General features: G+C 42.0%; 1 pseudogene; it reads right to left on the bottom strand.

Moving 5' to 3' along the window:
- The window catches only part of LOC133386093 (coiled-coil domain-containing protein 85B-like), a 49,559-nt pseudogene extending 39,092 nt beyond the window's left edge, over positions 1-10,467 (bottom strand).
- Between the last annotated feature and the right edge of the window lie 13,495 nt (positions 10,468-23,962).

The following is a 23,962-nucleotide window of genomic DNA, read 5'->3' as shown; positions in this document are numbered from 1 at the left end:
GAATGTTTACTATCCATAAAGGCAAAAACACATACATTCGTTTTTGTGTAATATCGCAAATATAAGCACACAAAAATACAGGAATTATTGGCATATAAGCACCCCCCGCCGGCCCTGCTCCAGAGTGGCGAGTGGCAAGGGACTCCATTACACCCATAGGAAATTCAAACTTTTGCGCTCTTACAGTCAAGTGCATGCGTGATATTGTGCTTCATTGCAAAGGGGAGAGGAGCATACGTCATATTTTGTGGACCAATTGGCTGATAGGGGGGAGTGTTATGGGCAAAGCTGGGAAAAAGCAAGAAGAAGTACGGGTCCTCCCACTGTGTGTGCGGGCGCAAAAAAGCATTTTTTTAAATCGGGAAAGAGTGAACACACAGGCAAAGTGAGGACTGTCAGATGACAAACCGGATATGGAAAATGTGGATTATCCCGCTCCGTTTGGATGAGCCGTTAGTCACTCAGAGCTCTCCAAGGTCCTGCAATTCTAGCCAGCCATGCCCCATGGCTTTCTACTTGAGGTCAGAACAAAACATCTACCAGGGCTCATCTGTATTTTGTATCTATTGTGTACCTATTCTGTATATCTGTATCTCAGTCTATTCTGTATCAAAATATTGATTTTTATTTACTTACACGATTTCTTATTAGCCCTTCACCAGCCAGAATACTATTATGCTGCAATCACAGCATGGGATCCAGACTAAGTTAGTTGAGTTAAGGTCCCATTGAAATAATGACTTGACTCAAGATGCATTCATTTCCGTACAATCTGAACCATGTTGACGCAGAAATAAGTACTTATGAATTCAATGGGGCTTACTCCCAGGTAAGTGAGGTTAGGTTCACTTAATCTACATCTAGCCCATTGCTATTCAGGTGCTGATCACAGTAGCCACCACCCTGCCTCTAAGATATAACTTAAAGGAATATAGGAAGCTGCCTTATACTGAATCAGACCATTAGTCTATTCAGCTCAGTACTGTGCACTAGAAGAGGTTTTGCAGGAATTCAGACAGGGGTCTTTCCTAGTCTTCCCTGGAGATGCCGGGGATTGAACCTGAGACCTTTTACATGCAAAGCATGTGCTCTACCATTAGCCACAGCACTTCCTCTTATCTCTTTGATCTGTCAACCAAACTAACCCTAATCAGTGCCTTCTACCTGTTATCATCCAGATTGATCATTAAAAGCCCTGCCTGATATCTGCAAGCTATAGAAATTGATCCAAAGTGTTAAGCAAGTATGCATCCTATAAGCTTAAGAATGATGGTGATTTAGAGAATAGGGGATTTTATTTGGCCTTAGATGTGGAACTGTAGATCTGTTTTTCTGTTAGATATGTCATTTGCTCAGCACCTCATTTGACAGTAGTCATGCTGCATACATCAGCCTTAAGAATGGGCAAAATGCATGGAATTTATTCAGCTTTGTGCCACTCAGCACTCTTCATCAGGTTTACCCTAATGAAAAATGTAGTGTGGCTTTATCTCAGCCTATTAAAGAAAATTATATCTATAGTTAGAAACTTAATGGACTGTATACCTAGCTCTGATTCACTCAGGATTAGTGATTAACTGAAAGAAATTGCTTACATTTATACTTCAGCACATCTATTTGAGCAATATATGCTATATATATATATATATATATATATATATATATATATATGGGAGGCAGGAGAGAACTCTACCAGCAAAGCGGTAAGTAAGTGGCACTATTAACAATAATCTTCTAAAAGGGAAAAAAATGTATTGCTTCTTCCACAAAACTGATTAAGACTGTAAGTATGGGATACTCTAATAGAATCACTCTGACCAACAGTTGCTTGGTCAAGGAGAAGAATTCCATACCTTGCAACACTGAGAGCCACATGGGGTGGGCAGGTACACTCATGAAATTGACACTCTATACATATGCATGTATCTGCTTTTATCTGTGGAATCAGTGGAAATATGTCCTTGAGTTTGGATAACCCCTGAAATTATATAGTCAAATTAATTTTACCAGTATTTTTCTTTCATTTTAATAATTTCATTTCAGCACTTCTAGCCTAGATGCTGTTTGGGGTTGGGGGGGGGAGGTGGAGCCTGCTGTGTTATGCTTGACATCACTCTCTTTATTTAAAATTTATTTTCACATTCTCAGAAGCTGTCATACAGCTTTTTGTACTTAAAAGAATTTTTGACATCACATACTCAGTGTTAGTCTTCCAGTGAAACCTGCTGAGTGATTCTGAACATCTGAGAATGTTATTCCATCTCATATTCAGGGCTGGCTAATTGATAAATAGAATAGCTGTCCATAGTGATGGTTATGTTTGACATATGCTTTATATGTTTCAGGCAGCATTGGAAGTGGGAGGAAAGAATAACAGATGGGCCCAAGACCATTTGGAAGTGGAGGTAGCAGGACAATGGCATCCCCATGCTGCAAAGTATCTCTCCTGGCCCAATCATGGTGTTGCATCAAAAGGAGGCAAGGAAACATATTGAGACAGTATGCACATGCATACATACATAACTTGATATGTCATCATTTGATCGATTAATATGAAACAATGACTCACAGCTAAATGGTAAATAAGTTTAGGAACAATGTAAGTTGATACGAAAGCTCTGTGTTTTATCTGTGTTAGGTCATTCACATATGTCTAGTCACCATCAGGTGATGTATTTTGATCTTTGAGCCAGCACTTAGTACAGGGGAGGGGAACCTGTGACCCTCCAGATGCCATTGGACTCCAGCTCTCATCAGTTCCAGCTAACATGGCCAACAGTCAAGGATGAGGGGAATTTTAGTCAAGTAACAGCTGGAAGGCCGCAGGTTCCCTGCTCATGACTGAGTAGTTACCTGATATTATTGTTAGCAGTAGTAGTAACATTGATTAGACTTAATTGTTTGTTACCTGAAATTCTCTAAGCAACTTACAACACCATTAAAAATACAAATAAATTTATTTATTTATTATTTTATTTATACCCCACCTTTCCTTCCAGCAGGAGCCCAGGGCAGCAAACAGAAACCCTAAAAACACTTTAAAAGATCATAAAAAGACCTTAACATACATTAAAACAAAACAATGTTAAAAACATTAAAAAAAACTTTAAAAACATCTTTTTAAAAAAGGGTTAAAGATATTAAAAGACATATTAAAAGCAATTCTAAAACAGACGCAGACTGGGATAGGTATCAACTTAAAAGGCTTGTTGGAAGATGAAAGTCTTCAAAAGGGGCCGAAAAGATAGCAGAGATGGCGCCTGCCTAATATTTAAGGGGAGGGAATTCCACAGAGTAGGTGCCGCCACACTAAACGTCCGTTTCCTATATTGCACAGAACGAACCTCCTGATAAGATGGTATCTGCAGGAGGCCCTCACCTGCAGAGCGCAGTGATCGGCTGAATATATAAGGGGTAAGACAGTCTTTCAGGTAACCTGGTCCCGAGCTGTATAGGGCTTTGTACACCAAAAGTAGAACCTTGAACTTGGCCCAGTAGCAAATGGGCAGCCAGTGCAGTTCTTTCAGCAGTGGGGTGCCATGTTGGCGATACCCTGCCCCAGTGAGCAGTCTCGCCGCTGCATTTTGCACTAGCTGCAGCTTCTGGACCAACCTCAAGGGCATCCCCACATAGAGCACATTACAGTAATCCAGCCTAGAGGTTAACAGTGTGTGGACAACAGTGGTCAGGCTATCCCGGTCCAGAAATGGCCATAGCTGTCTTATCAGCCGAAGCTGGTAAAAGGTACTCCTAGCCAAGGGGGTCACCTGGGCCTCTAGCAACAAAGATGGATCCAGGAGCACCCCCAGACTATGGACCTGCTCTTTCAGAGGGAGTACAACCCCATCTAAAGCAGGCAACTGACCAATTATCCGAACTCGGGAACCAACAACCCACAGTACCTCCGTCTTGCTAGGATTCAGATTCAGTTTATTAGCCCTCATCCAGCCCACCACCGAGTCCAAGCACCGGTCCAGGACTTGCACAGCCTCTCTTGATTCAGATGTTACGGAGAAATAGAGCTGGGTGTCATCAGCATACTGCTGACACCTCGCCCCAAATCTCCTGATGACTGCTCCCTAGGTCTTCATATAGATGTTAAACAGCATGGGGGACAAGATGGTACCCTGCGGCACCCCACAGCACAACTGCCAGGGAGCCGAAAGACAGTCACCCAATGCTATTCTCTGAAAATGACCCTGGAGACAGGTTCTGAACCACTGTAAAACAGTTCCTCCAATACCAGCTCACCAAGTCAGCCCAGAAGGATACCATGGTCAATGGTATCAAAAGTCACTGAGAGATCACATAAGAATAACAGGGTCGCAGTCCCCCTGTCCTTCTCCCGATAAAGGTCATCCATCAGGGCAACCAAGGCCGATTCAGTCCCATACCAGGCCTGAACCCAGACTGGGATAGGTCAAGATAATCTGTGTCATCCAAGAGTACTTGCAATTGCTGCACCACAAACCTCTCAATCACCTTCCCTAAAAAGGGAATATTTGCAACCAGTCGGTAGTTATCGTAAACCAATGGGTCCAGGGTGGGCTTTTTCAGGAGTGGTCAAATCACCGCCTCTTTCAAGGCGGCTGGAACCACTCTCTCCCACAATGATGCGTTGACCACACTCTGGATCCACTTGGTCAAACCCCCTCGGCAAGCTTTAATAAGCCAAGAAGGGCAAGGGTCGAGAGGACATGTTGCTGGCAGCATCATCGCAAGCACCTTCTCCACGTCATTAGGCCACATCAACTGAAACCGTTCCCAAGAAATTGCAGCAGACGTTGCACTGGACACCTCACTGGGGACTACAGTAGATGTGGAGGGGGCATCAAGACTGCTATGGAGGCGAGCAACTTTACACTCAAAGTGCCTTGCAAACAATTCACAGTGGGCCTCCCAAGGGTCTAAAACTCCATTTCCTGGAGTTGATGTCAACAGACTCCTGACAATATGGAAAAGCTCCACCAGACGGCTACTTGAGGATGCGATGGAGGCAGAGAAGTGGCCCACACAGTAGGCATGGTTATGATGTTTTACTCGTGCCCAATCAGCCCCACAGCACGTCTTTCGCCACTTGCACTCTAGCCGTCATCCAGCCTGTTTCATTGCCCTTTGCTCACTGGTGTACCAAGGTGCAGACCGGGCTCCACAATGCTGGAGAAGGCACTCGGGGGCAACCGTGTCAAGAGCCCAACGCGCCCCACTGTTCCACAGTGTGACAAGGGCTTCAACAGGGTCACTTGCTCTATCGACTGGGAACTCCCCCAGGGCATTCAGGAATTCAGTGGATTCCATTAGGCTCTGGGGGTGGACCATCTTAATCTGTCCACCACCCCTGCAGGGAAGGATTGGAGCCATAGGCCTGAACTTCACCAGGAAGTGATATGACCATGACAATGGGATGACATCCACCCCCCCCATCTCCATACCACCCCTTCCTCCATCTGGAGCAAAAAACAAGTTGAGGGTGTGTCCTACCCTATGCGTCGGGCCAGTGACAACTTGAGACAACCCCATGGTCATCATGGAGGCCATGAAGTCCCATGCCGGAACTCTAGAGGCAGCCTCAGCATGGACACTGAAGTCATCCAGCACTATTGTTCTGGGCTCCTCCAACACCACAGCCAAGATGACCTCCACTAGCACAGTCAGAGAAGCTGCCGGGCAGCAGGGTGGACGGTACACCAGCAGCAACCCTAGTTTACTGTCTCCTCAGCCCGACACCAGGTGCAGGCCCTCACAGCCAGCTCCAGAGTGGTTTCCTGGTGACAGAGATGGAAGTTCTATAGACCACAGCAACTCCTCCCCCCTGTCCCTGTAGCCTGTGCTGGTGTTGCAGAGTATCCAGGTGGGCAAAGCTGGGTCAGATCAACTCCTCCCAGCTCACCCACCGAGGTCTCAGTAATGCACACCAAATATATTATACCATACAACAGAAACAAAACAAAACCATTACAGCCAGAGGAAGCTCTGGCAGCACACTAATAACAAGCTTCCAAAGCAATCCTATGCATGCCTACTCAGTCAGAAGTAAGCCCCATGGAATTCAATAGGGCTTTACTCCCTGCTAAGTCTATCAAAAGCCTGGGGGAAAAGGTAAGTCTTTACCTGACACCAAAAAGATGTCAATGCAAGTGCCAGGCAGACCTCACTGAGGAGCACATCCCACAGATGGGGAGCCACAAATGAAAAGGCCCTTTAAGTATGTGTTGGAAGCTTGGCAGTGGAGTTTCTGGGGGACTGTGTAGGGTAGACTCAGTTCCAAAAGAAAAAAAGGAGAATATAATTGGCTCTACTGCCAGTTAGTGGTACAGAGTAGTCAATGCCTCTTAAAATATATTCATCCTCAATTCTGGAACAGCAAGTCCAGTTATGATTGGACAAACTGACCAAAGAAATTATTCATGTCCATTTTGAGTCATACCCGGTTCCAAAAACAGCACTGTGAGCATTAGTCTTGTTGTAGGGTAAGATCCTTGTTACATTTCTTTTTAAAATCTTCCAATATTCAGCTTCATCAGATGTCCACAAGTTCTAGTGTTATGGAAGAGGGAGAATCTATCCACCTTCTCCATGCCATTCATAAGTTTATACATTTCTATCATGTCACCTCTTCGTCTCCTTTTCTCTAACTAAAAAGCTCCAAATACTGTAACCTTTCCTTATAGGGGAGTTGCTCCATCCCCTTGATCATTTGGGTTGCCTCTTTGGAACCTTTTCCAGCTCTGCAATATCCTTTTTTAAGTGAGGCAACCAGAACTGTACACAGTATACCAAATGCAGTCACACCATATATTTGTAAAACAAGATTATATCGACAGTTTTATTTTAAATTCCTTTCCTAATGATTTCTAGCATGGAATTCACCTTTTCCAAAGCTGCCACACACCGGGTCAACATCTTCATCAAGCTATCCACAATGACCCCAAGGTCTCATTCTTTGTCAGTCACAGCCAGTTCAGAGCCCATGAGTACATATTTGAAATTAAGATCCCCCCCTCACAACATGCATTAATTTATGCTTGTTTATTTTGAACTGCATTTGCCCTTTTAACGTCCATTTGGGGAGGTCTTTTTGGAGCTCTTCACAATTTTCTTTTGTTACAATGAACCTGAACAATTTAGTATCATCAGCAAACTTGGCCACCTCACTGCCCAACCCTAACTCTAGATCATTTCTGAAAAAGTTAAACATCAGAGGTCCCACTTCTGATCCTTGGGGGACTCCACTTTCTACATCCCTCCATTGGGACAACTGGCCATTTATTCCTGCTCTCTGCTTCCTGTTACTTAACCAGTTCCTGATCCACAAGAGTGCCTTGCCTGTTATTCCATAACTGCTAAGGTATCTTTGGTGAGGTACTTTGTTGAAAGCTTTTGGAAAGTCAAGTATACTATGTCAACTAGATCACCTCTCTATATATGATTGTTGTCTCAGAGTGTCTCATGGCTAGTGAGACAGTTCTTATCCTTGCAGAAACCATGCTGGTTCTGCTTCAGCAAGGCTTGTTCTTATATATGCTTGGTAATTTTATTTTAACAATACTTTCCACCAGTTTTTCCGGTTAGATGTTAATCCAACTGGCCTGCAATTTCCAGGATTCCCCCAGATCACTTTGTAAAAAATGGTGTTACAATGGCCACTTTCCAATCCTGAGGTATGGCAACTGATCTTAAGGACAAGTTACATATTTTTGTTAGAAGATTAGCAATTTCACATTTGAGCAATTTCACTCTCAAGTGGATGCCCCCTGGCAATTTGTCCATTGTTATTTTTACTACTAGGACTAGAATTTTGTCTCTCATCACCACTATCTTTCCTCGTTCAACAAGCCTTTTAAGTTGAGACCTATCCCAGTCTGCATCTGTGTCAGAATTGTTTAATATGTTTTCTAATAATGTTTTCACCCTTTTTAAGGTTGTTTTTTAAATGTTTTTAATGCTGTTTTGTTTTAATGTATTTTAAGATCTGTGTTTATGATGTTTTAAAGTGTTTTGTGCTTTGTTTGCCACCCTGGGCTCCTGCTGGGAGGAAGGGCGGGATACAAATTAAATAAATAAATAATACATAATAAATATCTGCCTGAGTTCCTCAGACTCCTTTCCAGCAAAAGTTAATTCAGGCACAGGGATTTGCCCTATATCCTCCACTGTGGAGCAGATTCAAACAATTATTTCAGTTTTTCTGCAGTCTCCTTATCCTGCTTTAGCACACCGTTGACTCCTTTGTCATCCAAAGGTCCAACCACCTCCCGAGAAGGTCTCCTGCTACTAATGTATTCAAATAATTTTTTGTTGGTCTTTGTATTTTTAGCAATGTGCTCCTCAAAAAATTTTTAGCATCCCTTATTGTCTGCTTGCATTACTTTTGCCAAAGTTTGTGTTCCTTTTGGTTCTCCTCATTCAAACAAAATTTCCATTTTTGAAGGACTTCTTCTTGCCTGTAATAGCTTCTTTGATTCTACTTGTTAATTACACTGGCATCCTCTTGGCCCTGGTGGTGCCTTTCCTGATCTGCAGTTCAATTGAGCTTCTAATATTGTGTTTTTTAAACAACTCCCAAGTATTTCCAAGTGATTTGACCCTCTTGACTTCACCTTTCAACTTCCTTTTTTATCCATCCCTTCATTTGGGACAGTTCTCTTTTGAAGTCAAATGTACTGTGTTTGGATTTGGTCATTGATCCCAACTGGTTAAACAACACTTGCATTTTGTACCAGGTTCTGAGCACCACTTAAGATTAAGCCCAGAGTCACTGTCCCTCTGGTCCATTCCATGATCAACTGTTCTAGAACACAGTCATATTGGGTATCCCCTTTTTGTGTGTGACTGGAACACATATGTGGCCAATCTATGTGAGGGTCATTAAAGTCACCCATTACTATAATATTCTTTTGAATGTTTCCTTGATTTCTTCCTGAGCATTTTGATCAGGGGGTGATAGCATGTCACCAGTGCTAAATTACTGTTGGGGCCCAGTATCTTCTCCCACAATGATTCTGTGGAGGAGCCTGCCCCTTTTGAAATTTCTAGCTTCTTGGACTCAGTGTTTGACATACTGAGTGACATCACCTCCAGTATGTCCTTCCCTGGCCATCTTATACAGTTTACATTCAGAGATAACTGTGTCTTGCTGGTTCTTTCCGTTCCACCAGGTTTCCATTATTTCCTAGCATATCAGTGCTGCCTTCTAACACCAAGAACTCCTGTTCATCCATCTTGGTTCGGAGCCTTCCAGCATTAGTGTATAAACACTCACCTGCATATACAGTGTCTCTTTATGTGTCTTTGGCACTTGTATTTTGGCCTGTGGTGCTTTGGCCTCTCTGGATTGCTATCCTGTGACCCTGCACCCTCAATGCCTACTTCTCTATCTTCTCCATTGACATCTTCACCATCCCCAGTGTTTTTGGTGGGTATCTGTCCTACTACCACCAGACACTTTGGGTGCTGCAGCCTCTTTAAATCTCTTTAGTGAAATTAAATGAGACATCAGTAGGGAATTTTGATTGGCTTGAAATAAAGCCAAGCTATTTCACATAGTGAAGAAGTTTGCTTTATTTCTGAAAATCTGGCTGAAATGCTTATTTACATTCATTGGGTTAAAAACATACCAGGTTAAGAACTTCCGTGTGAACACTCTAGCCACTATTTATTTCTTGTTCTTATGCTTTTCCTTTTTATATCGCACTGAAAATGATCGGTTTCCCAAAGTAATTTTGAATAAAGAAATCCTACACACAGAGACCTCCCCCCCAAAATGGCATGGATGTGCTGCTGTATTAATAAAATTCCACTGCTTTCTTAATAAGTAAACATTCATCATTCTAATTCAGTATGTTATACTCACAGGATTTGTGCTGATGGTAACACAGACAAGAAAAGCCCACAGAAGCTGCATATTTCTCTTTCTCATGCAGCTCTTGACTCTGGTATATTTTACTATTCAGAAACACAGCAGCAGCCTCTCCCCAGTGAGACTTCCAGGATCATCCTCTGTAAAATCTGCATCAAGGAAGCAGATAGTAACAAGCCTCAGTGATTTATATTGTTATTATGTGTCAAACAGATCCATAGCATATATGGGGATATGAGCTACTAGGGGAGGAAGGTAACATTTTTTTTAAAAAAAAGCATTGATCCATTCTCCTCCAAATGTACCCTACATAGACACAAACATTTTCAGTGTGGCAGATCTCATAGTACACTCTCTCTCTCTCTCTCTCTCTCTCTCTCTCTCTCTCTCACACACACACACACACACACACACACACACACACCTTTATCTAAGGAGGATGGTCAGTAGGAACACGGGGTGTGTGACTGAATGATGAATACAGAATATGCATTAATTCCCTTTTCTCACTAGCACAGATTTTAACATTTCATCCAAGTGATTCCAGGCAGACCTAGATTCTGCACCATGATTCCATTTTGATCATGATCTTACCCGTCCTTTGCCATAAGGCCCAGGAAGAATAAAATATACAAGTATAAAACAAATGCAACAGTTACAGCCATAAAATAAGAAAAGAGCAAACACAATTAAGATAGTTTCATATATAAAACCATTAAAAACTGTTCGATACATAAAAAATACAAACATTTAAAAAACAGTTCCTCATATAAAAACAGGTAAATAATAGTTTCAATACAGATGCAACCTGGGACAAATATATACATGTAAAAGTCTTGTTGGAAGAGAAAGTTCTTCAGTAGGCACCAAAAGGAAACAGATGGAGCCTGTCTAATATATAATGGGAGGGAATTCCAATGGATAGGTGCCACATCATGAAAGGCCTGATTCCTATATTGTATGCAGGGCCTGCACTCAAGGGCAGGCAGGGCGGGCCCTGGCTGAGGGCCCCTGCTGCCCAGAGGGGCCCCTGAAGGGCCTCTCCTTAGGTTGTAGGGGTAGCACTCCCCTTCCACAATCTTCAGCAGGGTCGACTCCCAATCCTGCCGCAGATCACAGAAACAGAGCTCCTGGGGGGGGGAGCAGACCATGCAGGCCCACGGCGCCCACCACACCTCTCTTCCCTTTCTGTGAATGCCCTGGGCACTGGGCACGCAAGTTGCTGCCATCAACCAAGTTGGCAGCAGAAGCTTCTCTAAGGGGCTGATGCCCCTACCACCATCTTGATTGATGGCAGGCATGTGCATGCACACAGCATAGTCCACATGTGTGCTATCAACAAAGATGGTGGCAGGGGTATGAGCCCTTTAGAGAAGACTCCACCGCCATCTTGACTGATGGCAGCAACTTGCACACCCAGCACGCAGGGCATTCACAGAAAGAGAGAAGAGGTAGGTGGAGCAGTCTTGCATGAATGGGGGAGGAACAGGTTAGGTTTGCTTTTGGCAGACATTCCCAAACTGCTTGCAGATTGGATCACAGCTCCCAGTTGGGTTACACACTTCTCTAGCAGTTCTGATGCACAAAAAGTCTGCACAAAACTGTATATTTTATGTCAGAGATGATACAAAATGTGTATTTGAATGGATGGATGAATTGAAAAGCTTTGAAAAGTGTACATTTTATGTTAAAAAACTGCACATTTCACATTAAAAAGTGCAAACAAAATGAAGGACTTTTTCTGCATTCTTTCAAAAAAAATCCACACAAAATGGGACAGAATGGGTCTATGATTGAGCACTAGCAAGACTGAAATGAGATGAAATTAGGCTTCTCAGCCATCCCTTACTCAACACACAGGGCAGCAGCACACAGCTCTATAGGTTCCCAGATCTAGCCCTGGCAGCTCCTGGTAAAAACCTCCTTGAGGGGTCAAGCCTGCATGCATGCAGAAGGTTCCTGTTATCTCCAGTTATATAAGAAAGGATGACATTCCTTTGCAATGGAAAAGACCTCAAATATCTGCCTGGAGAGCAACTGCCAGTCAGAGTACTCCAGTCTTCCTCAACTTGATGCCCTGTCATCCCTGACCATTGGACATTCTGGCTGGGCTGGTGGGAGCTGTAGTCCAAAACATCTGAGGGACACCAGGTTGGGGAAGGCTGCAGCAGACAATACTAGGATAGGTGGACCAATGGTCTGATTTAGTAGAAGGCAACTTTGAAAGTGACAGTTGCACAGTTCATGCCTGCATGCTAAGAGACACACATGGCAAGTGAGATCTAAGATATGCATCTCCCATTTAAAAAAAATAAAGATTAATTAACAGCCCCAGATAACTGCTTTGATGACTGGGGAAGCAGTGTCACATTAACTCTTCTCCCCTTGTTCCCTTTACTTGATCTAAATTGCTCCATTAAAGTTGCCCCCTATAGTTTTATGTTTTCTTCCACAAAGCTAATAGTAGCTGTAGGGATGGTGATTTATATTGAAAAATCAGTGCAGTGGGGAAAGGTTAACACCTACTCCCTCAGTACCACTTCCCTGACATTCTAAGCAGTCATATGGGGCTGCTAATTAGTTTTTAATAAATAAATCAGATCATTTGGGTCATGAATCTCATGCACAACCATGTGTAGTTTGGCCTTGAGTGACAATAATACTTCTGATTTTTATTTTTTTTTAAATCACCAATCCAGAGTTTTGGTTTTTACACAGACACACACATGCGCGCGCACACGCACACACACATGCGCGCACGCACACACACACAAACAAACGAACACACCTGGTGGTGATTCAGAGATCGACAAATCAGCAGGGATGTTTTTTTCCTCCTCCTTCCTTGATTAAAAGATAGCCTTATTTATACTGCTCTTAACCTTCACTATCCATAGAAATGTTGCCATTCTTTGTATACTTTCCCAGGATATTAAGAACCACCAGGGCTCCTGCTGGAAGGAAGGGTGGGATATAAATCAAATAATAAATAAATACATAAAAATGATTTCTGCATCTCCCTCTGTTCTCTGCAGGAACCTGGCCTTGCAAAACCACAAAACAGAGCCTGACCTTCAGAAGAAATGTCGTAGCCATTTAGATATAATACAGCTTGACTTCTAGTCATCGCTGCTACTCAGATGTCTCATATATTTAACATGCACTCTATCTTTACATCCTTAGTTGCATGTCTTTTCCTTCTCCTTGTTAATTACATCCCACCCAATATACTGGTGTTGCCACATTACATACTTTGACATTCACATTCCATTAAAGATAGCCGCAAAATTTCCCTAGATTTTATGGAACCCAATGGCATCCTCAGACTGCAGCACTGTATGAACCAGAGCTGCTTTGGTTCTACTAACTAAGGGTGGGGCAATAACCATTAAAAATAACCGTTTAAAAACCAATTAACCATTAATACCATTAAGAAAACCATTGACCATTAAAAAAACCCTTTCAAATTAGTTGCCAGTAAAGCAAGTGGCAAGAATAGCCCACCCAGTTTGTTTTCGGTGGTTGTGTTCATCTCAACAGAGATGTTTTCCTGGGTTTTACCCATGGCCCTGGCTAAAACATCAGACTTCACCTCCTGGCACAATCTCTGGAACCACTCTAGCCTCACCCAAATATAATATTTTTATTATTATTCCAAGATTTGGCAACCCTGTTTGATCTCAGTGCTTGCCAAAATGGCTCCTGCGGCTGACAGTATATAATATCTTGTTATGAAATTGGGAGTTGGAGAGAAGAGGGTTAATGGATCCAGGAGTAATGCTGGGGATTGGCAATTGTCCTGGCAAAGTTGCCAAGTATCTATTTTGTTAGGGAAAGTATAGCCTGATGCCTCTCAGTGGCTTTTGAATTGTGAGGAAATGTCTGAAAGGGGCAGTAGTGGCCAGCTGATGCAGGTGGGGCTGAGTTACTCTTCCAAATTTCCAACACCGCAGGTTACTACCACCTACCAAGAGAGAGGCGTGAGACATGGGGAACTCAGTACAATGTGCCATGTGGCAGCAGAGCCAATCTGATGTTGCTGCCACCATGCACCAACATTTTAGCACAATTTTTTCCTAATATGCACATTTTTGTTTCAAGTTTAGTATACATTTTTGCAAAGCAATTTTCTCTAATGTAATGCTTTTTAGTTTATTTTCACTAATATGTGCACTTTTATATATACTATGTATATGAATTTTTGTACACTTGGATGAAGAACTGTATCGAAAATTCTGAGAAGTGAGAATTTTGAAAGATGGCTGTGTTTTGGTTTGTGTATTGTTTTGAAACGTGAATTAGAGAGGTTCACCTTTAAATGCAAGCTGAATCAAATTTATGTTCCATCCCTAGCCTCCACCTATGCTACACATCTGTAAATGCACACAACTATTATGAAATGCCAATAAGCCTCTTTCCTAAAGACTCTGCCCTTTGCTAGAGTTGAGCATCATTGCAGGGAATACTGGGCTAGACAGATATTTCTCAGGTCTTGTTTAAGGCAGTGCTTTTGCAAATTAAAAAAATAAACCTTCAGTTTAACATGTGTTAAGGGCTTTACATGTTCACTCAAACTCCAAAATGCCGACTGTTAAGGGCCACACCCTTAATAGTCATGTTATTTAGGCAATATTGATATGGTATAGTATCCAACATCATAGTTAGCTCCAACTTCACCACTGCCTTGGAGCTGGATGGCTGTCAATGGGTGCTATAATTCTATGTGGATTGTATTGGTTGCCAGTTGGCTACTTGCAATGTGAAATGTTAGCTTCAGTTGCATGATAGCTTCGGCTGCATAGACTCCATGTGTCTTTTCCAGGGAACAGACTAACCTTGAACTTAGATCCACCCTTCCGCCACTGACATCTCTTTATAAGCTGAATCTCTATTTTTATATATTTTTCTGCATATTGGCCATCTCAAGCCCTTTATATCCAATGCATTATGTTAACAGTAAGTGGTGTAGAGATATAGTTAAAAACACAGGCTGGTGCTTTAAAAATAAGTTTTGCTGTTCACCCGCCTTAATTCCCCCATTTCTGGGCAGTTAGTCAATGTTTCCCCAGGAAGTGTAAACAAGAGATAAGAACCTTGGGTTTCTTTTTATGACTGCAGCTGCACATGGGATTGCAGTACAGTTAAGATCTGAGTTGGGAGTTAGCAGGTAGACTGAGATTTGGAATAACTTGGCTTCAGTTGTCCATGCTCTGGTAACCTCCAAATTAGATTACTGCAATGCTCTCTACATGGGGTTGCCTTTGAAGATGGTTCGGAAACTGCAGCTTGTGCAAAATGCAGCGGCCAGATTGGTAACAGGGACCAGACAGTTCAAACATATAAAACCGGTTCTAGCCCACTTGCATTGGCTGCCTGTATGTTTCTGAGCTCGATTCAAGGTGCTGGTTTTAACCTATAAAGCCTTACATGGCTTAGGACCACAATACCTGATGGAACGCTTCTCCCGACACGAACCCACCTGTACACTATGCTCAACATCCAAGGCCCTCCTCCAGGTGCCTCCTCTGAGGGAAGCTGGGAGTCTGGCAACAAGGGAGAGGGCCTTCTCAGTGGTGGCTCCCACATTATGGAATGATCTTCCTGATGAGGTGCACCTGGCACCAATCCTGTTATCTTAGGATGTGTTTTTAAATTGCTTTTAAAAAATTGTTTTTAAATTTGTATATTTGTTTTTAATGTTTTTAATTGTTGTAAACCACCCAGAGAGCTTTGGCTATGGGGTGGTATACAAATGCAATAAATAAATAAATAAAATATAGAGATAGAAGCAGTATTTAGAAAGGATCACGTGGTATAATGGCTATATAAGGCAGACAGCCCAAGAGATCAGGACCAGTGCTTTTAGCCTGGTCCGAAGAACCACATCTACTCTACACAATCAGTGATTGTGTAACATGATGTAATATGATGCATAACACGTATTGCTGGTGTACATCCCATGTATGTGAAGTTTATGACCTGATGTTTTGATTCCTGGGAATAGGCACTTATAGCATTATATGTAGATATGTTCATAATAAATGGAACCTTATAAGAACTTCCATTGTTGAACTCCCATTTTTCCTGAGATATCCCTAAACCTTAGTATGCTCTTTGGTGGAACCTCCGACTGTTAGTTCTCCTAGACAGACCTAACTGCTGGCAATATACAGACTAAGGAGAGTACACAAGAACCCTCAATCCAGTGCATTCATGAGACAGAGATGGATTCAGGCCATTTAAATCTAGTGGTGAAGCTTGAACTATTCATAAGTCCCACCTTTGTCTGTTCACTGGAATAGACACATGGAATTTATGCAACTAAAGCTATCATGCAAATACTCAACTGGCAATCAATACCATCCATATAGAATGATGAGTCCAGTGAACCATTTTCTAATTGTAAGCCACAGAACCTACTCCCACCCCTAATTTCTCATTGTACTGGCTGACTGTGCTTCAGCCAGCTCACCCTTAACATACGGCCACAGCTCTGGCCCTATAAATCTGCTTTTGGAATGTATAATTTCAGCCATTACAGAATGGAAGTGTGCTGGGAAAAGACTAGGCTCCCTGATGATTTTCAGCTTCCATATATCACGATAGCTGTATGCACACAGAAGTGTTCTGAGTAGAACCATAATACATGTGTTATTCCATTTAATTTCTGACTTCCACATTTCAGGATTAGTTTAGCAATAAAAATGTCAAATATACACCTAATTGTATCATAATAAATACAGTATTGGAGTAGACATACCATATAAATTCAAAACAATCTGTTAATTATATGCAAGCTATGACTACAAATGAATAATTTCCCATAGACTGGGGAGCACTGACTTGCCAAAAAGAGCCATTTAATGGTTTTATAATGTGATTAGATCAAGGTTGCCTTGCTTTTGTGCAATTCTTCTAAGATTTGTGTTATTCTAGTTTAGGATTTGCATATAACTATAGGTATATATGTATATATGTTCAACCCACTCTAAGAGCTCAGTCTGCATTACAGCTTACACCGCAGCAACAAAACAAACAAGCAGGAGTGGACAGAAGGAGCACAAGTATGTGGTCACACTGGCATTTACAGTTTCTTGGGTTTGATGTTTCACTTTTCTGCTGCTCTTGAGAACCACCTCTGGTAACAAGGATGGTTGTTGGCCAGCAGGTCCAGCAGTAGCTGTGGGGCTTGCACTACAGTGCCAGCAGCAGCAAAACCCAACAAACATGCATTTTGGTTCCTCCTGGCTGCCATTGCTATGTGCTCCCTTGGATGGGGGCAAGTAGAATGTCAGTGGGTCTGGCAGCAGCAGCAGTAACCACAGAAGTGTTGACTTACACTATAGCACCAGCAAAGCAAACAAGTCTGCAGATGTGGTCATGTTGAAAAGGACCATGTGCATGTGGCACTACTCTTGCTTGCTGCTTCCTCTTGTTCCTGCTTCAATGCCTGCACATGCAGCTTGGCATCTGGACCTTCACTAGATAGGTGGTAAAAAATGAGCAAAATAAAAAGCATCTGCTCTTACCCCACAGCAGAAGATGAACATGGGGGCCCACCACAAGAAGTAAAACTACCCCCTGCGGAGGGTGGGGTGGGCTAAGACTCTTAATATTGGGCCCCAAAGTCTGTGGGTATTGTATTGGCATCTCTATATGTCCCCAGCACAGCCAGAACAGTTCTGTCACCACAGAACTGTGGTGAGCTGACTGGGAACATTCCCCCCCATGCCAGACAGTTACTGACATCTGCCAGCAGCACCCATTAATCTGGGAGCAGTTGTTTCTAGGTAGGACCTTAAAGTTCCACAGCTGTCATGGGAAGATGATCCCAGAAGGTATTGTCACTCTGGTGTGGTTTTCTCCCATGACATAAGGCCAAGGGCAGGGAATTCTGAATTTAAGTGCTACATTTCACTTCACAGTTGTATTTGATCAAATCTATAGGCTGATGTGATTGGCAATGCTTAATTGTGGATTATTAATGGAGCTATGATAAGAACATAAGAAAAGCCCTGCTGGATCAGGCTAGAGACATCTTGTTCTCACAAGTGGCCAACCAGATGCACTGGTTAGGAAGGTATGATAGGGCAACTTTTTCTACATTGTTAAAATTTCTAGGGTGTGTTTGTCTAAGTGGCTACTGGAGAAGCAAATTCAGATAGCTGTTAAAAACCTGGCTAGATCTAATGGGGAAGTATGGTTGTATGAAGCAGCCTTATCTTGAGTCAGACCATCTAGCCCAGAATTGTCTAGTCAGAATAGCTGTGGATTTCTGGCCAAGGGAGGTCTTTCGCATTTTCTTTTCTCTGACCAATTTACTGAGATGTCATCAGGATTGAACCTGAAACTTCCTGCATTTGAAGCATGAGCCCTTATGGTTGAGCTATGGAGCTTCCCAAGTGTAGTCCAACTTTTCTGCTTTTTGATACAGCAACACTTACAGGCTAGAGGTTACAGATTCTATTGCTGCTGCACAAAATGTTATAATCTTGAGCCAAGGAGTGGTAGAAATAAAAAGGCACAAATTCTGACCTATATTACCCATGCTATGTAATGTGGGGTGGGGTGGGATGGGGGGGAGTGAATCCTGGAACAAAGACAAAAATGGGATTGTTCAAGACACCAACAGATGGTGGGTATAGTATCTCTAGATTTTGCATTTGCAGGATTTTGTTGACCTAGATGACATATTTAAGCTACTTCCTTGATGTAGTTCCCACATACTATAAGCCAAACCAGAGTAATGAAGGATTGTTCTTGGTTTATAATTCATGCTTTGTCTGGAGTAGGCAAACTAGGAGCCTAGGTGTTAAGCCAAACCATGGCCTAGCTCACAATAGCACAGCAGCAGCAGGATCAGGAGAGGAGCAAAGCAGCTGCAATCTCTCCTCCAGGAGCCCATGTGTTGCACATTTGCATTAAGTCATGGTTGGTTTAGCGCTATGTGCAAACTGAGCCTGCTTTTTTTGACAAGTGCTAGTCTTCCTTCCTTGTTCAGGCACTGTAAGAAAAAGAGCAAGATAAGTAATCCATTTTGTTTTCCCTTCTTCCTGTGCCAGTCCCTACATTCGTTGTATCATATATAGTAGGATATCACTATATTTCCACATTATGGGAGCAAACATTTATTTATTTATTTATACCTCGCCTTTCTTTCACCATGGAACCCAAGACGGCATACATGTGGTTCCCAGGCAGCCTTCCATCCAGGCACTGACCAGACCCAGACCTGCTTAACTTCAGCAAGGTGGTAGCCTCATGTGCCTTCAGACTATAGCCTGGGACATTAATTGGCATTCATTTGCCTTTCTTTTCTCTTTGTTGCTGTGTCATCAGTTAAATGCAAAACAATTTAGTGTAGCCATAAAAATGGCAAACCCAGTACTTCTGGGCTATTTTGTGCTAAATAAGACTGAGCTGACAAACGGTTCATTGTGATTCCTAATATTTTTAGCAATCCCACATCTCTTTGTAAGAGTGTGCATTTAGCTTTCAATAGAACATATCTTCTGCATTCCAGTCATTAATTACAAAACATTTACCACAGAACTGTTGGTATGCATCTGTGCCACATGTGCGGCCTTGATCAGCTGAGTATTTTTTTAAACAATTACAGAGTTAATTTCTAACAAAACAACAGACATCTGCTCTGATCAGAACAAAACAGCATAGATATTGCCACTCTCTCAAACAGACCACCTACTGCATAAGCCCTCATTAGAAAATGGTCCAAAACTCAGCTGCTGCATTAAAAAACAAAAGACTGGAAGTGACCACCAGTGCAGGACAAAAACGTTGGAAATGTTGGAATTCTGTGCTTTCACCAAGATGTTTTTGGTTACCTAACTTACAATGTAGCTCATATTATTAAGAGAACTAATTCAACATGTTTGCCTTATGTATGAAATGTCTATTTACTCTGTTTGTATCCCATCTCATCCCAAAGGCTTGGGCAAGTAATGTTTAAATTCTTTCCAAATATTAAACACTAATCTTCACACCTCTTGATCTTTGATCACATTCCCCTACAACAAATGTGCAGCAATCGCACATCTGTTTCAGTAAAAAAAGAAAAAGAAAATCTCAAAAGATCCTTCAACAAAATAAAGGATGAATATAACATTGAACACAGAGAATACAGGTCTCATCCCACAATATATCCTGGCCTTCACATTACTCAAGTTAATGGGAAAAGACCACGTGAATATAAAGCAGAAGAAAGAAAGACAAAAAATAGAGAGGAAGAAAAGAACTAACAATCTAACTTGTTCTGCAGCAGCAGCAGCTAAGGCACTGACAAACTCAGTCCATTTCTGTAGAGTTGTTTGCCAAGTTGAAGGTTTAGAGATCCATTTTAAATGCGCTGAAGTCAACAATGGTCAGCTTTTGCTATGAATTTTGGTGTTCCCAAATGAGTGTTGTGAATGCCACATGATTGATATGACTCACAGTCTGGGCACATATTAAAATATATACAAAAGATTGATTCACTGCTCTCAAATCCACTTAAAAAGCTTATTTGTTTGGGCTTTCAGGATGTTAAAAAAATTGAGTGACTGGTCATGGTAATTAAATAATGTTTTTATTTGATTTTGGTTTGCTATTTGATAAACTGTTGTTCAGTTGGAAAGGTTGACTCAGGCACAATCCATCAAAACTTAATCTTGACTAAATCTGTAGCCCTATGTACATTTATTTGGTGTAAGCCCTACTAAAGTCAGTGGAATTTGCTTTTCCCTGTCACTTTCCCCAATGGAATGAAACCTCAGTAACAGCACTTGTTCATTTCAATTCTTTGTGACTTTTCTCTTTCCCTTACTTCCCATTCACTTCTTTCCCTTTGCCAAACTTTTGATTGTAATTTCCTCAGGGCAGAGACCTGTCTTTTTTGTTATATCACTCTGCAAAGTACGATGGACCATGTCTCTCCATAACGTATCATGTTGTTACTGCATTAATCTGCATTAATAACAAATAAGAAGAACATATGCGACTGGATTCATGTCTAATTGAAACCAGCAGCTAACATTTACTGGACCATGCCCTCATATCTACACATAGCCTTCAAGTCTACACATAGTCCCTATCCAACTTTTTGCAACCGGCTGACACTTTCTTTATCAGTCCCACAGATCAGACTGCCTGAAATGCTTGATTGTTGGTTTTCCTGAGGAAGCAGACTCTATTCCTATCATGTATCAGGTTGTCAGGAAAAGTGACCTAGAAAACAAAGGCTCTTTCTGCAATTCTCCTTCATGCATGTAGATGTCATCTTGCTAAAGAGCACAACAGGGATCCAGGCTATCAAGGATTAACATGTTTTTATGGCTGGTCCATAGCATTTATTCACTTCAAAGGCTATTTGCAAGAACAAAAAGATGAATACTGAAACATCCCAAATCCAGTTTTGATCCCAAAGGCCTGATTCACACATGCAAACAGCAATATACTGGCTGCTTGAAACATATCCAGTAAGAGGCTGCTACCTATGGACAAGTTGTTTGTGTGCAGTGAATTGTTATACAGTTCCACAACACTCAAAACTGCAAAGACTCCAGCCACTACACCAGACTGCCAATATGTGGTATTGGTTTAAATGCTCATGGTCTGTCACATGTGTCTGACATTTCATCAAATGATATTGGAATTGGGTCTGAGTATGCTTCACCTAATATTAACTGAAGGCTTTAATGGATCCCGGCCCTGTTGCCTAGGGTACATCATGGTGTCAAGCAATGATATTACTTATTTAGAGCTATCTATACACATGGCCCCAGGCCTGGAGCCAAAGGGCAGCCAGGTTGGGCCCTGGCCAAGGGCCCCTGCAGCCCAGAGAGGCCCCTGAAGGGCCCTTCCTTAAAGTGGGCGGGTGGCACTCCTGTTCCACAGTCCGCAACAGCGTCAGGTTCTGCAACTCGATTCTGCAGCTGATCATGGAGAGGAAGCTCCCAGGCATCCCTCCCATACAGGCAGCATGGGCTTCAATAAGCCCACCCACATGCCCCACCGACTTCTGTCTTCAGGGTGAACACCATGCATGCTCCACATGCATGCCTACCATCAAGATGGTGGTGGGAGATAGGTGGGGCATGCAAGTGAGCTTATTAGCTCTGGGCCAACTTATCAGAAGCGGCTATGGCACGGCAGGCCTGGTGCTGGCCCTGCATGGCCCTGACTATTTATTTATTTATTGTATTTATATCCATTCCTTAAAAGAATTCTGCTAGGATCACATACGATAAAAATGACAATATAATGATGACATACAAATAAAAATTACTTACAAAAAACATAAAATCCCAGTATCTGTGATTAAACTGATATTTAAAATGCATGGAGAAAATAATTCCATGCCTGATTCCATGATACCTCAAGGATAACATGTGTATCCAACCATAATTTTAGGTCCTTTTTCTATGCTCATGTCTAAAAGGTAAATTTGGAGCCCTGAGTGGTGTCTCATGTGTCGCATGTGCCACAGAGGCATCCTCCCAGTGGCAGTGCTGCACCAGTCAGGATGGGATGGTGTGAGGTGATGATGATAAGATTAGAGGAGCTCTGGTTTTGCACCAGCAGCCCCTCAGGTGCTATCTCACTCTGCACCATCCACATCTCAATGAGCACATGAGCCGCCACCACTGAGGGCTTTGACAAATCTCTTTGCTCTATATCCATTTTGCTTGTTTACATTGAATATTGTGCAGGATACATGTACTGAGCAGGCAAGTTAAATATCATTTTATCTTAAAACTGTCTTTCTCCCACGGACACACACACATGCAGAGAGAGAGAGAGAGAGAGAGAGAGAGAGAGAGAGAGAGAGAGAGAGAGATACCACAGATACCATGATTCAATGTGGAGTGAAATAATTTACTGTCTAATTCTACCTTTAGGTAGCAATGTTTCTGCAGTCATGAACTCTGGCTATAAGTGTTGATTAGGGCTTCATCGTCATCTATTTTCTGGATGATTAATGTTCACTGGTGGTGTATGGTGGGCGAATGCAGAATGCCCAAGCTGCTTAAGTCAGGTCAGTTCTTTGTCTTAAATTCTCCACCATCTTTCAAGTTGTGGAATTTTCTCATAAGTCATGTCTTTTGTTTGTTCAGCTTGTATTCCTGGAACAAAGGCTCCAAATCCTATTTCGGCACAGTTGCTCAATAAAGTTGCAGTGCACAAAAGGCTAAAAGTCATAAAGCACTTCTCTTTTTTTTTTCTTTGTAGAGCAGAATAAAAAATCTCATTGCAAAGTTGTACAGATTACTCAGTCTGTCTTTTTCTTCACTGCTTCAAGATCTTGCCTTCTTTAATTATGTGGAAAGTTTTAAGCCTTCTGGAACCTTCCAGACCTTGAGTTAATCAAGACCCTTAATCTTTCCAAGTCATTTTACAAAAACTGAGGATGAATTTATTCATTGTAACACTCCATCCATATTTGTAAGCAACAAGATTTTAAATAATTGAATTGTTTTGGTTAACAAGAAATAAAATGAAAAGAAATAAGGTGTGATCTTAAAAGTACATGTTATTTTCAAATGTATTCTTCCACTGAGAATCTAGTAGAGACTTCTGGGGAGGGGGAGATTTTTGCTGATCCCACTTTCCCTCTGCAGCCCATGCAACCTTCCAAATATGATCTACAGGGTTGGTGCTGGAGACCCTGTGGAACAGTTTGAGAGTTGATCATTTGAATAATCTGTGAGGGGGGATCACAGGACCTGTTCAGGCTAGTCCTGCCCCTTGCTGATGCACCTGCTGGAGATGCTCTTCCCTGGCAGTACATTCAGCAAGTGGTGAAATGATCAACATTCATTCATAGTGCACCCAGTGCTTGGAAAGTTCATTTTAAAAAGGAACTAGTCCTAAATCAAGTTCATGTTGTACACAAAGTAACTAGTTCTAGTTTGTTCTTTTACAAAACAAACTAGTTCAGTTCAAGTTCATACAAATTTATTGATTTATTTATTTATTTTATTATACTTGTATACCGCCCCATAGCCGAATGAACTGCTTAGTTCACAGAAAGTTCATTCTTGGCAATTTTGGTTCAGCATTCAGAATGTTACAAGCTGCTGTGCTGACGTACTGAGTAATTCTCCA

This window comes from Rhineura floridana, chromosome 5 (genome assembly GCF_030035675.1).
Source record: "Rhineura floridana isolate rRhiFlo1 chromosome 5, rRhiFlo1.hap2, whole genome shotgun sequence".
Lineage (NCBI taxonomy): Eukaryota > Metazoa > Chordata > Lepidosauria > Squamata > Rhineuridae > Rhineura > Rhineura floridana.
Note: the sequence above shows the minus strand (reverse complement) of the source record. Positions and strands in the feature narration are given on the sequence as shown.